We start from the raw sequence: 15,184 nt of genomic DNA on the forward strand, positions 1-15,184 counted from the left end.
GGGTACTTCCAAAAACTCCTTCCGGGTTCTTAAAGACGAGGTAAAACAGCCTTAAGCACAGTCCTCCTATATTGCCAATAATGTCTTTGTTGTCAAGGAGATTAACTAGCTAGCTGAGTGAGAGGAAAGCAGGATGGGCCCAGGGCTCTGGGGTCATGAGGCTGGTGCGCTGAGTCAGGTACTCCTACTCCTACCCGAGGCCTTAGTTGATCAGCTCCTGCTCATGCATGCACACGCGTGTGTTCACGTGTGCACACATGCATCCTCTGGCACCCCTCCCAAAGCCACAGCCTAACAACACAACCCAGCGATAGATTCAACCTCCTCATTATAAAAGTAACTTCGTAAACCTGAGACACGAAGACAAATTCAGGCACTTAAAAGATCTTGGAATTAAAAGTCCTGTTGTGAGATAACTCCTTGCGAAATTCTCTGCATCTGGGTCCCTCTTTGTCTAGCCCGCCATGACTCTGCAAATCCTATAAATAATCTCTCTTTCCCTTCTCCATCTAAGCTAACCTAACTGTCTTTAGGCTGCCTGAGAAAATTTCCCTTTCAAATCTTTTCCCTTCCTTTTTCTTCATTAAACTGTCCTCCAATTCACAGTCTTTAATTCCACAGGCAACATGCGTACACTGCAGACCCCTGTGTGCTAGAGGCTGAGCTTGGTGCTGGTGATACCATGACGCGAGCAGCAAGGACTCTCCATGGAGGATGTCTGCCTTCTCTGGGTTCCTACTTTACCTAAAATCCTGAAGTATCTCTGGGGGCTTATAACCACTCTTTCTTCATCTATAAACAGAGGGTCACTTATACTATAACTCATTGAAAAATAATGTGGTGCAATAAAAAGGCCATGCAGCCTTATAGGTCCTTGAGCAAAATCAAGCATCTCAGTGGCCTCCCCAGAAATATGGTAATAATACCTTTCCTGGAAGCAGAGACCTGAACCAAACAGTCTTTTAAAAGGAAATTCATCAAAGGCTTTCTTGGTAAGAACAACAACAATCAAAAAGACATAGACAGTCTTTTCTAAAAACTTTCACCCAAAGTCTCTATGCTAAAGAGGAAACTTTGATGACAGCTGATACCCTGTCTCTTCGGTAGTAGCTGTCATTACCGCTGAGTCTCCTAAAGAAGGTTTAAGGTGGAGTGACAACAAGGGACCCTAGAGACTCTGAAACTTCACGGCCAAACCAAAGACCAGAACAAAGCTGGAGACACAATATATACTACTACTAAGCCAGCAAGAACACTTGCCTCATATCAAACAAGAGAAAAGGCCTGGTAACTTTTCATAGATGGCCAGAAGAGAGAGCCTGCAAGTCTAGTTCACCCTTACGAGGAAAACAGAATCTGAAGCTCAGATGTCAAAACCACCTTTGCTGTGTGTGATGAAATAAGAGAAAACCCAAGGGCAAAATGCAAACACGCACACAACTAGGAATCTCAACTAAAAATCTGTAACGTATGGTATGTGCCAGGCTTTGCAGTAAGAATTTAGGTATCAGCAACGGCTCACTTCCTACCGACAAGAACAAAATATTCACGTACTTTTATACAAACCAACCTTCCTGACCATACAGTAGTAGTTCCCTCTGATAGAGCATCCTGGGCAGAGAGCAGGAAGCAAAATCCAGACAGGAAGTAGCCAGAAAGAAGAAACGGCGGAGCTTTCTGGCACTATCTTCTTGTAGAAAAAAACAAGAAACATCACTCTTATATTTTAATAAAATTATTTTAGAACCCAGACCCTAAAATTACTTATTAATATGGTTACTCACAGGGGGTGGGGGAGTTATAAATGAGTCTGTAATGTTTTGGCTCCATTCCTAGGATTTGCATAATCAAGTCAGCCCTAATTACAGACCACTAACAACTGCAGAATCAAATTCCCATCCCGAATGAAAATTTTTGACCTATTCCCCTGAGGTTGTCCTTTGAAGGCTTTTCTCACTTTGATGCATATGGATTTGTGCTAATGGAAATTCTCTGTGAAAATTCCAACTTGCCAAAATGAGTCCATTCTTTCCACAAAAGAATGTTTAAAGAAAGTATAATGACTTTTAACTTAAGAATGACAATACACTCAGAAGGAGAAAGTCTTTCCTTCTACCTGGCATCCATCTCATCCTTATAAGATGGATCTCATATTGTCTTCATCATCCCTCCATCGAGAAAGGTAGGACACACCTGGGAACTTCCTTCACATCTTTTACAAAATGAGAACCTTATCTTAACTTCTCCCAGACCCCTGAGGGTAAAGAGAAAAATCACCTTTTTATAGTTCAGGAAGTCAAAATCCATGACTCCAGATCACGGGACAAAATACCTAGGATAAAGTTAACAGGTCAGATTTCATAGGTTCTTTAAAACTAAAAACTCATCATAATGTCGATGTCATCAGTTGTAACAAATGTACCACTCAGCAGGGATGTTGATAATGGGGGTTATGCACGTGTCGGGGGCCAGGGGGTATGTGGGAAATCTCTGTACCTTCCTCTCAAATTGGCTATGAACCTAAAACTGCTCTTTAAAAAAAAACCTCTCTCTCTCTCTCTCTCTCTCTACACACACACACACACACACACACACACACACACACACACACTCTGCTTTAAAAGAAACTAAACTTTCTCAAATTTGTAGTAGTCATTACCACTTACAGAATGAAAATGATAGTTGGCTCAATGACAAGAAGGGTGAAAGAGTCAGCAGCCAAAAAACACTGAGAAAACCCAGTAAGACTCCTGCAGAATTGAGTCCTCATAGAATTGTTCTGTCCTATATCAACCCCTAATCTCCCTCTAGCCAAAAGCCCAACTAAGGGCAAACACATCATTAACCCATTCCACACACCAGATAGCTTTTTCTTATTTTAGTCACAGAAATGCAAATGCACTTGCTTAAGTAAAAGCTTTTTTAAAATGAAAGCTTGTGTTGTCTCCTTTTTTTCTTTTTTCTTTACTGCCCCTGCCTTGTCTAATAAAAATGATTGAGTGTTTTGTTCTGTGATTCTTTAACTCCTAAGTGTGGGATATCTCATATGCAGAGAGTATTGCAATTGAGACCACTTATGAACAGAGCACATTAAATGTTGCCATGAGAATACCACAAACCAATAGGTATCACTTTCCTTTAACATTCGAAAGAGCACATGATTCCATGATATTAAAAAAAAAAGACAATATTGTACAACACAGGGAATATAGCCAATATTTTATAATAACTATAAATGGAGCATAACCTTCAAAAAAGTTGTGAATCTCTATATTGTACACCTGTAACATTTAATACTGTACATCTACTACACTTCAATTTTAAAAACAAAATAAATGGTTTTTTAATCCTATTTCAACCCTTTGGCTTTATTAGCAGCATAACAGAAGAGTTCTAATCCGAACCATCTATGTTTTCATAAACTGAACTCCAGTAGTGAAAGTACTTTATCACACCCTCCAAGGGCTAAAATTTAAAACATATTTGGCTTGAGGTAATTAAAAATCCATCTAGAATCTATACTCCATAAAGCATATGACATATCCCTGTATAAAAAAAATGAACTTTAGTTAAAAAAAAAAAAAAAGAAGAAAGAAATCAAATGCTCACTCTCCAAGCAAAAAGTCACAAACTGGATGCAGGCCAGGAAAAAGCTATACATGAAGGCAGCAAAGTGACTGCTCGGGCAGGTGGAACCTATCTGAGGATATGGTGGCTGCCTGGGGACCAACCAGAGGTGACCATCTAAAAAATTTTCCATCAAACACCACCATTTTCAGTTCTTTCTGATTAAGGATCGAAATAAAAGCTGCGGTAGCTGTTTCATTTTGATCATTTAGAAAGCCCCAAGTAACAGCTAAGAGATTTCTATAACATTGCCAGAGGGAAGGGGGGCAAAAGGAAAATTACACTTGAAATTATATCCTTCAGAGATCCAGTTAAGCCACTAATGTACGAGCCATGGGTGAGGAATTCATTTTAGGACTGATTACATGAACGTTAAATCACTCCATTTTTTTTAACCTTTCATATTTAAAATTTGGACTTTTTTACCCCTTATTCTTTATACAACTGAACAATGGTCCCAACCCAGGAACTTGAACTTGGAAGTGGGAAATCTTCCAGTCTGAGCATTGAAGAGTGTCACTAACCCCTGTATAACCTCAGGCAAGTCATTACACCTCTCCATTCTGCCATTTCCCCACCTGCAAAAAAACAAACCACAATTCGTACTTCCTGTTGTGATGAAAAATAACTAGGGTAAGTCAAGCTCCAAAGAGACTTTCAACACGGTATATATACGACATTCATGCAACCAGTTTTGAAAGTCTTAGAAATAATCTCTTCCATTTAATCTATTTGCAACATAGAAAAACTTCCCATATAATCTATTAAAAATAATAAAGGAAAAGGCTTGACCCCCTCAAGTCATAGAGAATTATTCACTCTGGATAGCCTAGTTTTCTAGATTAATCTCCAAGAGGGCAGGGATTTTGTATTTTGCTTTGTAATATATCTTCAGCACCTAGAACAGTGTCCAGCACATAATAGGTGCTCATTATATATTAGATGAACAAATGAATAAAAGTTTAGCCCTCATAAATGTGGGAATGTTTTTTATTTTAGCCATTTCAGGTGGAGATTTCCTTAAAATGTGTACTACAGTCGCACCCTCCTTACCTTCTTTAAAAGATTCTAAGGATAGTAATCGCACACTTTGCTGACGGCAGAAGGTCACCGTTATATACATCCTATACTTCAAAGATGTTCTTAGCATGCTTTAAAATACTAAATCACTCCAGCATTTTTTATGCAATTTCTCAGTTATTTTATGCTTTTGTCATTTTTCCTTACTTTCCCTCTCTGTTGGGTTATCATTTCACCCTATTGTAAACAGCCTAAAATTGGCTGTTTCTGAGTTACTGCACACTTAAAAGGCAATCAACCACAGCAGTATGTCTCAAGTAAAAGCACAAGGCTCTAAGTGAGAGCCTGGGAGTAAAGAATCCTTAGACCTTGCAATATCTAGGTGTGCCTGATCACAAGCTCTGGTTTTCAGACTACTTCCTGACTCTCCACCTTATTTTGGATAGGTAAGAGGTCAGAAAGCCAAGTTCCAAAAAGGGCATCTTAAATGAACTCATGCTACTTCAGTACGACATTTCCAGGGGCTAAGAGGCGACTGTTCCACTAGGCAGGGTATCTGGAAATTATGGCCCCAGATAACTGGTGGTTATCTAAGTAAGCAGCTGGTCTAGGGCTGGAATGGGGGTGTCCAAAACAAAACTCCTGGAGTGCAGGGAAGCCTGTCTGTCAGGAGTGGAAACCCCATTCTCGACACTGGGGTTCTGAGGGAGGAAGTCATTCCAGAAAAGGGAGGAGCTGAGAAAGAGTCATCAGAGTCGGGTGCAAGGTAGACATGACAACTTAGGAACAAAACCAAAGCCCAGGGCTTCCCTGGTGGCGCAGTGGTTAAGAATCCGCCTGCCAATGCAGGGGACACGGGTTCAAGCCCTGGTCCGGGAAGATCCCACATGCCACGGAGCAACTAAGCCCGTGCGCCACAACTACTGAGCCTGCGTTCTAGAACCTGCGAGCCACAACTACTGAGCCAGCGTGCCACAACTACTGAAGCCCGCGCGCCTAGAGCCCGTGCTCCGCAATAAGAGAAGCCACCGCAGTGAGAAGCCCGCACACCGCAACGAAAAGTAGCCCCCGCTAGCCGCAACTAGAGAAAAGCCCGCGCACAGCAACGAAGACCCAACGCAGCCAAAAGTAAAATTAATAAAATAAATAAATTTAGAAAAACAAAACAAAAAAGCCCAATTTTCCAACGTGACACAGCGTCCCCGAGTTCAGCTGAAGCTCCTTAAATCCTCCAAGCCAAATGGGACAGGACCTACAGGTAGGGGTCAAATGTCTCAGGTTGCGGCAAAGCTGAGGAACCCAGCAGATTATGTCAGGAAAACAGGGGCAGGGGGCTGCCAACCACCCCTTTCTCCATGGCCCACAGGCATCACCTTCTCCAGGGCCCAAGGGCAAAGTGGCCTCTGTGCCTGAAATGCCCAAATGGGTGACCTATGAGAGGGCATTGCCAGTGGGTGATACAGGGGCAGGAAAACCTAAGGCACACCAAAGGGACAACTGGCCAGCCTGGAGGAAACTACATGTCTCCCAAACACCTATATTTGTCTCAAACATACTATATATGTCACTCAAACACTTCTCTACATGCATTACAGTGCCGTCACCTCATTTATTCCCTGAAATAACACAGTTCTCAACATGGCAGTTATGAATGATAAGCCAGAGGCTCTAGGGCCAACTTAGGAAGTCCTTCAAAGCCAGGCTTTAGCATACACATACCATGAAAATCTACTGATCTTTTTGAGAAGGGAAGAGCAAAAGTGGAAGTAGTGGTTTGGAAAGATAAATCTGGAGGGACCAGCATTGGAGATGAATTGGGGCAGGGGAAGCAGGAGCAAAGAGATCACATAGGTGACAACAGTTATCCAAGAATAATGTGATGAAAGCTCTGACAATTTTCAACTTTGGGTGAGAAAAGAGAGGGAACTATTGCTTATTTCTGTGAACCAAGCAAAATGCTGGTGTGTTTCACATTCATTATCTCATTCATTCCTCACATTAAGTCTACAAGAGGAGTATATTATTCCCACTTTACAGATGAGGAAATTGAAAACCAGAGAGGTTGAAAAGAATTGCCACACAGCATGGGTGACAGGTGGGATTTATTCCAGAATGATCTGATTCCTAAATCCCACTCACACCAAGTGATATACAGGAGACATGACAAGGAAGGAAAGAAGGGAGGGAGGGAGGGAGGAAAGAAGGGAGAAAAATATGGAGGAATGGAGTGAGGAGAGGGGGCTCTATGTCTGTGTGCAACCGTTTCATGTGAATCATCAACCTGCACTGAGGAAACAGCCTGGACTGAGGCCTTCCTCGTATGCGTTGCTTTCAAAGAACAGAGTGAGTCCATCAGACTGAAGCAGCTGATCCACAGGGAACCTCCCTAATGCCAGAGAACTAGCATTTTTAAATGGTATTTTAAATAGGAATGACCTAAAGCTCCCTATATAACCTGTGGGTTGAATGCCCGGGGGTCTTAAATCAGGCCCCATCTTACAGGGTCTTAGATTAGTATTGGTTTGGGAAAGAAATGTGATTCTTAGATAAAACATCAATAAGAAATGCACATTAGAAAAAAATCCAACAGTTCCATGAAAAATCATTAAGCTTTGAGGTGCTGTTTATTGATCTGGGTGCTACGTACACAGGCGCGTTCATGGAGATATACACTTATTATACGTGTTCTCTTCTATATGTATAGCATGCTTCAATAAAAAGTGTTAAAATTGTCAGAGCAGAGTAATAGTTTATCCTTGCCCTATTCGAATGTAAACTGGCCTTTTATAAGCAATAAAGCAGGGGAAGTTTGAATATGGAGATAGAAGCCATTCAGACTCCTCTCTCCGAATGGAGATCCACTAAGAGAAGCACTCTACTCCTAACCAGAAGGCTGTTGCCTTGGAAACAGGAGCTGTAACTACTGCAATCACACCTCGGGAGCAAAGATGGCCAAGATCTATTTCAATTCTTAGATGCCTCGAGGAACCGCAGATGACTGTAACTATGGAAGACGGCCGATCTGTAGTAATGAAGAAGCGCATGCCAGAGTTAGAGAGACTGCAATAAAGAAAGGAAAAAAGAGAGAGAGGCGGGGACGGAGGAAGGAGAAGATGAAATTCAAGTGCAGCAAGTAAAGCCCATCTAAGGACTGACTGGCTGCCAGGCTCTGGGATTCATTCATTTCAGCCAATCCGCCCTCTTTATGGTGACCTCACGGTAGTACCTGCCAACCCCATGCCAGGTGCAGGAAACGCAAAGCTGTATAAGACTGGCCCTTCTGGGGCTTCCCTGGTGGCGCAGTGGTTGAGAGTCCGCCTGCCGATGCAGGGGACACGGGGTCGTGCCCCGGTCCGGGAAGATCCCACATGCCGCGAAGCGGCTGGGCCTGTGAGCCATGGCCGCTAAGCCTGCACGTCCGGAGCCTGTGCTCCGCAGCGGGAGAGGCCACAACAGTGAGAGGCCCACGTACCGCAAAAAAAAAAAAAAAAGACTGGCCCTTCTGCAGGGAAAGGCACGCTCAGAGAAGTGCTTCACTCGAGGTACCAGTGCCTGGAACAAAGCGGGGAACCAACTACCCTCAGCATGAAACGGGTGCTGGAGGCTTCAGAGAGAAGGTGGCATCTTTTTAAAACTAGAATTAAAAGAATATGTGAGAGTTCCCCAGGCTGGGGTCGAGGAGGAGCGTCTCAAGCCAAGGGAATGCAGGTACAAAGGACAGAGGCATGACACAGCCCCATTCTGCTTCTCAACAGGGTGGCTACTGCAGTTCTGGGTGGGACAATTCCCCTTTGAGAGAATGTCCCACACACTGCAGGATATTTGCCATCTCTGACCCTACCCGCTAATCCCAACCGTTATGATAACTAATGTAACACCCCCTACATTTCTAAAGGTACCAAGGAGTGCGGGTGTGCTACTGCTCGCAGCTGAGAAGCCCAAGAACCTAGGAAAACAGATGCGTGGCTGGAGCAGGGGTTGGGATGGGTGGGAGGGTGGGAGCTGATTGTAAGGCGCAGGTGGGGACCAGAATGAAGGGCCTTGCATCCCTGCCAAGGAGTCAGACTGTCTGCCAGACGTGGAGAAGAGACAACAGATTCAAAGTAGTTACGTAGGAGGCCAAGCCCATAAGACTTGGCAGCTCACGGGCTATGAGGAGGTGGGGAAGAAGGAAGAATGGAAGAATAAAGAATAACCCCCGCAGTTTTAAGCTGGGCCAACTGAGTAAACAGTAGTGGCACTAACCAAAGGGATGACTATAGGAGTCCAAGCAGGGCTGGAGGGGATGGGAAGGCGAGGTGGAAAAGGAGTCTGAAGCACACAAGTGACATCCAGGTGGAAGGTCTAAGAAGTAATAAATAGACGAATGCTGGGGGGAGACATCTGGGTTGGAAGTAAGAGAAACCTTAGCATTTACTTGCTAAGCCATTCCAAGCCAATCCTCAAGGGGCCCCCAGGAGAAGTGTTCCCCAGGTTGCTAAACAAGCCAGGAAGAGGGGCAACTGCAGGTGAAAAAGCTGAGTGCCTGGAGCCAGGCATTACGTGGGCAACACAGCAGAAACCAGGCACAGGCAGGCAGGAGCTAAGGAAGTAGAGCCAGCTGCCCGGGTGGAGGTGAGCAGACTAGAGATGGAATGACTGAACACAGGTGGTTTGGAACCAGCTCCCCGTTGCTGAGTGTCTACGGCCACCCTTACACACGAATCTTGGCACATGTTAGAACGGTGGCCTTCCAACTTATATGCCTGTGACTCACAGTAAGAAAATAATTTGACATCTGAACCCAGGTGAGACACAAACATCCACACCAGGGCTGGCTACACGGGCCTGTAAGCTGGGCAGCTACACAGCGTCCTGCGCTCAGAAGGGCCCCCCTCTTGGTTACGCGCTCTGCTGTTGCCATCTTGACATCTCCAGTAATTTTTTAACAAAAGGTCCCCCATCTTCATGTTGTACAGGATCCCGCAAATTATGAGGGCAATCTTGACACGTACAAATACCTTTAACCAAAGTTTCATAAAACAGTATCTCCCAACCACATGCGATATAAAATTATATTTTCTGTTCTATTTTATTTTATTAATGCAGTTTTTTCCCCCCAGACCATTACATTCACAACCCACTCATGGGTTGCAAATAACAGTTTTAAAATACTCTCTTGGGGTAAGTTAATACTAAAGGTTTGTTTGTTTTGTTTGCGGTGGTGGAAGGGGTGTGCAGATCCTTTTGAAAATTTATATTCTCTTTCCTCCACAAAGAATTTGAGGCAGTATACAGAAAATAGTGAGGGCAGCTGAAGACAAAGGAATGGCTGAAATTAACCAAGGGAAGCAAAGAGTCAGAGAAGGATTCAGGAGGAACCAACACTGAGTTGGGAGGTGGGGCATTGAGGAGGAATGGTCAGAAAGGTAAAAGGAAAACTAAGAAAAAATAGGCAAAATCAAGGGAGCCAAAGAGCTTCCAGAAGGGAGTAGTCAGTGAGGTCAAGAGCCCCAGAGAATATCAGGCTAAGGTGAGAGCTGCATCCCGAGGCCATTGAGAAGGAACTATATCAGTCCTGGGCCACGTGGGAGAAGCGTGAGTGCAGGATGCCAAGGGACCAGGAAGCCAGAAAGCGGAGAAATCAAAGACAGCACACAAAAAGGAGAGATCAAGGAACTTGGAGGAAAAGCAGAACGGGGTAAATGTTTTCTTTTTAAGAATTCTGGGAGATTCAAGGGTGAGTAAAAATCTTCCAAAACCACCAACCATTCTTTCACTTAGAAGCCCTGCTCCCCACCATATTAAACATGTAAAAATATGCCCACCTCCCACATTAAATATACATTACTTTTATCTGCGTTATAACTATATATTGAGTTGAGTTGTAAGTGACTAGTTGACGTAAATGTTACGTTTTATAGGCATTTGATTAAACATATATTACCTTTTTAATATTTATTTATTTGGTTGCACCGGGTGTTAGTTGCGGCAGGTGGGCTCCCCAGTTGTGGCATGTGAACTGTTAGTTACGGCATGCATGGGGGATCTAGTTCCCTGACCAGGGATCCAACCCGGGCACCCTGCATTGGGAGCGTGGAGTCCTATCCACTGCGCCACCAGGGAAGTCCCCAAAAATAGATAACTTTTGATTTTAAAGTTTTCTTTCAGTATTCAAGAGGCCGACATAAACTCTTTTTTTTTTCCTGATTTCAGACATATTTTTAGGCCTTTGAAAAGCTCACAGGACCAACGCTCATAATTCCTAAGGATTAACGAAGGCTGGATGTCTCTGCGGCTTAAGGAAAGAAGTCTGGAGAGACTGAAGAAAGATGAAGAGAAAAACAAGTCAGGAAATACAAGAGGGAATGGACTGTGATAGATACAGAGCTGCTACAAAATGGTCAGAAGAGGCCAGATAACCCCATTTTTTTTTTTGGCAAAGTCCGTGAATAAGCAATCCAAGGAAGAGAAACAGAGTAGGTCAATGAATGTATAAAAAGCTGCCTGCCCTCCTCAGCACTCAGGGAAACTTCCATTTTTCACATATGGGATTGGCAAAATGTTACAAGACTAAAGACCCCCCCTAGAGCTAAGGGGGGTATGGGGAAGCAGGGCGTCCAAGACACTGCTGGGTGGAGTGTGCATTGCTAGAACTTCTGCAGAAGGTCATGGTGGCAGGCTCCAGTAACGGATACCCCCAGGATACGAGTCTAACCTCCTCACATGCACCACTCACTGCAGGGCTGTCTCCCTGGTCCTGTGGTCTTGGCATAAATTACCTCCTGAAAGAGGCCTTTGCTCTTATGTGGAATCTTGCTTTATTTTACTCAGAGCCCTTATCTCTGCTATTTCCTACTTTATGAACGGCTTTACCTGTTTATACATAGCTTCCCCACCACCACAATGTAAACTTCTAGAAAGCAGGGAGCACCTCCCTCCCTCCCCCTTCCCCCTACCCTTTCTCTCATTCACCTCCTATTCCCAGCTCTGAGATGCCTGTAGAAGCACTATTTGGACTAACAATTTTCACTGCAGCATTGTTTTAAAAACAAAAACTGGAAACAATCTGAAAGCCCATCAACAGGGGAAATGGTTGAATAAATCACGACACATCCACACTATGGAAAATTATGAAGCTAGATACTGACCTGGGGTGGGAGGGATGTCCATAATATATTGTTTTGTGGATAAAGCAATTTATAAAATATTTAGAATCATACTCTCATTTAAAAGGAAAGGAAAAACCCATGTGGTCAGTAGAGTTGCACATGTTTGAATAAGCACAGGGAAAGGTAGGAAAGGAAATGTACACAATGTTAATACTGATAGCCTTAAGGGTATGATGGCATTGGAGGGGACAGGAGATTTCATTGCTACAGTGAGCTTATATTTTGTAATTTTAAAAAATTAAACTATTTTAAAAGAATTCTGGCCTCAAGAATATTAAACTATCATACTTTGTGTTTATTCCACCTGCTGGGGTTAACAAGGCTGACCACCCTAAGGGTTCACTGGACTTGCCTACGGCCAACCTCGTAGCCTAGTCATCTCCCACTTGATTTGTGAAAAAGCCAAAATTATTCCAACATCCTGTAGCAGAAATGTGTTGCCTTTGATTAAAGACAGTAGTTCCCCCTGGGGGACCTGGAAATAATCTGAAAGTCTTTTCAATGGGCCACTGAGAGTCCAAACCGAAGGTGCCCAGCAACGAGAGAGGAAGAGAGCAAAGGGTGGAGGACCCGGCCGGCGAACCTAGTAGCCAGAGCTTCCTGTGTGCATGTCAGGTTCCCAAAGCAGCTGCCAGCCACCGATTCTCCACTTGGCTGGAGACTGGGAAGTGATACTGTATCTGGAAGGCCCGAGCCGCTCTTTTCAAGAGGCCCTAAATCAAAGGTCCTTGTCTCTGCCAAAAACAACCTATAAGGAAAATCTTATCACAAAACAAGCTCTCCAGCACATCAAGGATTTTTCTAATTAATTCCTTACACTGATCAAGTGATAAAGCTAGATATTTAAAAGGACTCAGATATTTCTACCTCACTGTGCTAATCTACCTGTACGCTACTCAACCATGAAAGAAACAGTATGAATGGGAGAGGCTTTAGCAGCTCACCTGTCCCACACAGCATGGGGCACGGCACCTCACATCAACCAAATGAATGGGACTGAATAAATGAAAGAATGGGGCTTCCCTGGTGGCACAGTGGTTGAGAGTCCGCCTGCCGATGCAGGGGACACAGGTTAGTGCCCCGGTCCGGGAAGATCCCACATGCCGCGGAGCGGCTGGGCCCGTGAGCCACGGCCGCTGAGCCTGCGCATCCGGAGCCTGTGCTCTGCAGCGGGAGAGGCCACAGCAGTGAGAGGCCCGCATACCGCAAAAAATAAAAAGAATGAATGAGAATCATCACGCTCGCGTGGACATCACTGAGGGGACCTGACATTTAGAAGGCCTAGAATCCAATCCTCACTGAGATACTAGGTAGGTACTTAAACCATGGAAATTAGTGAACATTCTCTCAGCCTCAGTTCCCTCATCTATGAAACGGGAATGATAACTGTGCCTCTCCTAGGGCTACTGGGAGACACAAATGAGGATATACATGAAAGCCTGTGGTAGACGAAGGTGAGCTGCCCAGATCCCCCTTCGGGGAAGGACTTGCCTCCCAACTATGGGTAGTGTGATCGTACAAGGCCTCCAGCCACCCACTCCTTCAGGGTCTTCCTCACGGGCAGAGAGATGCCTCCCATGAGATCATGCCCTCCCTGCTGGGCCTGAGACAATCTGCATCTGGTGACTGAGGCCCAGCAGTTCTGGCCCAAAGCAGGACACCATGACTGCAAGTAGTCACCCCAGGGTCTCCCACCAAGTTGGCTGAGGCCTTTTCAACCCCTTCCTCTGCCCAATCCTGCTTCTTTCCCTTCCTGGGTACCAGTTTCTAATGAGCATCTTCTACCCCAAAACCCATGCATCTGCTTCCAGAGAACCCAACCTGCAACAAAGCCCTTTGGCTGTCTACAGTACCTCACAGCTTCCATAATGTGACAAAGAGCAAAGGCCAATTCTGGTTTAGGAAGAAAAAAAATATATCATGCTCATAAACTTTTTTTTTTTTTTTTTGCATATGTGCCATTTATTTCAAAGTACTCCAAGTCTGGTAATTCATTCATATTCACCACATGTGTACATAACATCATGTCCTGGGGCCAACCTGCTGGGGGCCACAAGGGCTCTGTAATGATTATAGTTTAGGGCTGATGCCTATCTCCTTGGTGTGGCTCTTGGTGGGGTGTCATGTCCCTAGAGGCTTTGGAATTGGGTAAGCAGCTTTTGGTTGTTACACTGATTGCAGGGCTCTGCTGGCATTTGCGGATGGAGAAGCAGAAATGCTAAATGCCTACAATGCTCCAGAAGGCCCCTCTTGATAATGGATTGTCCCATGTCCCACACGACTTTCAAAAAAGAGAACAAAAGTTTGTATCATCATCTGAATCTAGATCTCAACTCTACATTTCATAAAAATGTTTTGTTCAGTTTTAAATACACTGAATTTTCTAAGAATTCAATTATCCTATAAATCGAGGGAAAGGTGTACTTTATTCTATTAAGGACTTTACCAACAGTTTTTTTTTATCATCTCCAAAATTCATGACAGTTTCAGGAGTGTCACTTACGATTATTGAGTCACCTCTATAACATACCTGTGTTGGTCTGTATTTGTAGCTATCTTAGTCTTAGTGATAAGCATAAAGATTTATTTAGCCTTTATTTCTAAGGTTTTATATATGATTTCTGATAATATTCGATTGAACTAGTCCTTAAATCCAAACTGATTTATTATAAGAGCAAATATCTCTCTCATTATGTCTTCTAATGTAACTGTGCACATATTGAAATACAAGCTATTTTATTATGAAGTATTTTCATGTTACTTCTCTATATTACAGTTAGAGGCTTATGCTGTTGTTGTTGTTTATACTGTGTGTAAGTGAGGCCTATTATCTGTGAGTTTCATTTCAGGAAGTAAAGAGGATGTTACAAAATATATAAAAGGGGATGTTAGGTTTGATGGCTTATAGAATTGATTCCAAAACTGGGGTGTGAGACCTACCCTCAGCAGAAACATCTGTGGCATTCATAAAAAAATCAAGGTTCCGGGCTTCCCTGGTGGCGCAGTGGTTGAGAATCTGCCTGCTAATGCAGGGGACATGGGTTCGAGCCCTGGTCTGGGAGGATCCCACATGCCGCGGAGCAACTGGGCCCGTGAGCCACAATTACTGAGCCTGCGTGTCTGGAGCCTGTGCTCCGCAACAAGAGAGGCCACGACAGTGAGAGGCCCGCGCACCGCGATGAAGAGTGGCCCCCGCTTGCCACAACTAGAGAAAGCCCTCGCACAGAAACGAAGACCCAACGCAGCCAAAAATAAATAAATTTATTTTAAAAAAAAAAATCAAGGTTCCCAGGTTCCAACCCAGACTCACCAGAATGTTCTCTGGGGCTAGAACCCAGGAATCTGTATTTTTTCAAAGCTCCTCAGGTGATTCTGATGTTCATCCA

The sequence above is a fragment of the Phocoena phocoena genome, chromosome 7 (genome assembly GCF_963924675.1).
Source record: "Phocoena phocoena chromosome 7, mPhoPho1.1, whole genome shotgun sequence".
Lineage (NCBI taxonomy): Eukaryota > Metazoa > Chordata > Mammalia > Artiodactyla > Phocoenidae > Phocoena > Phocoena phocoena.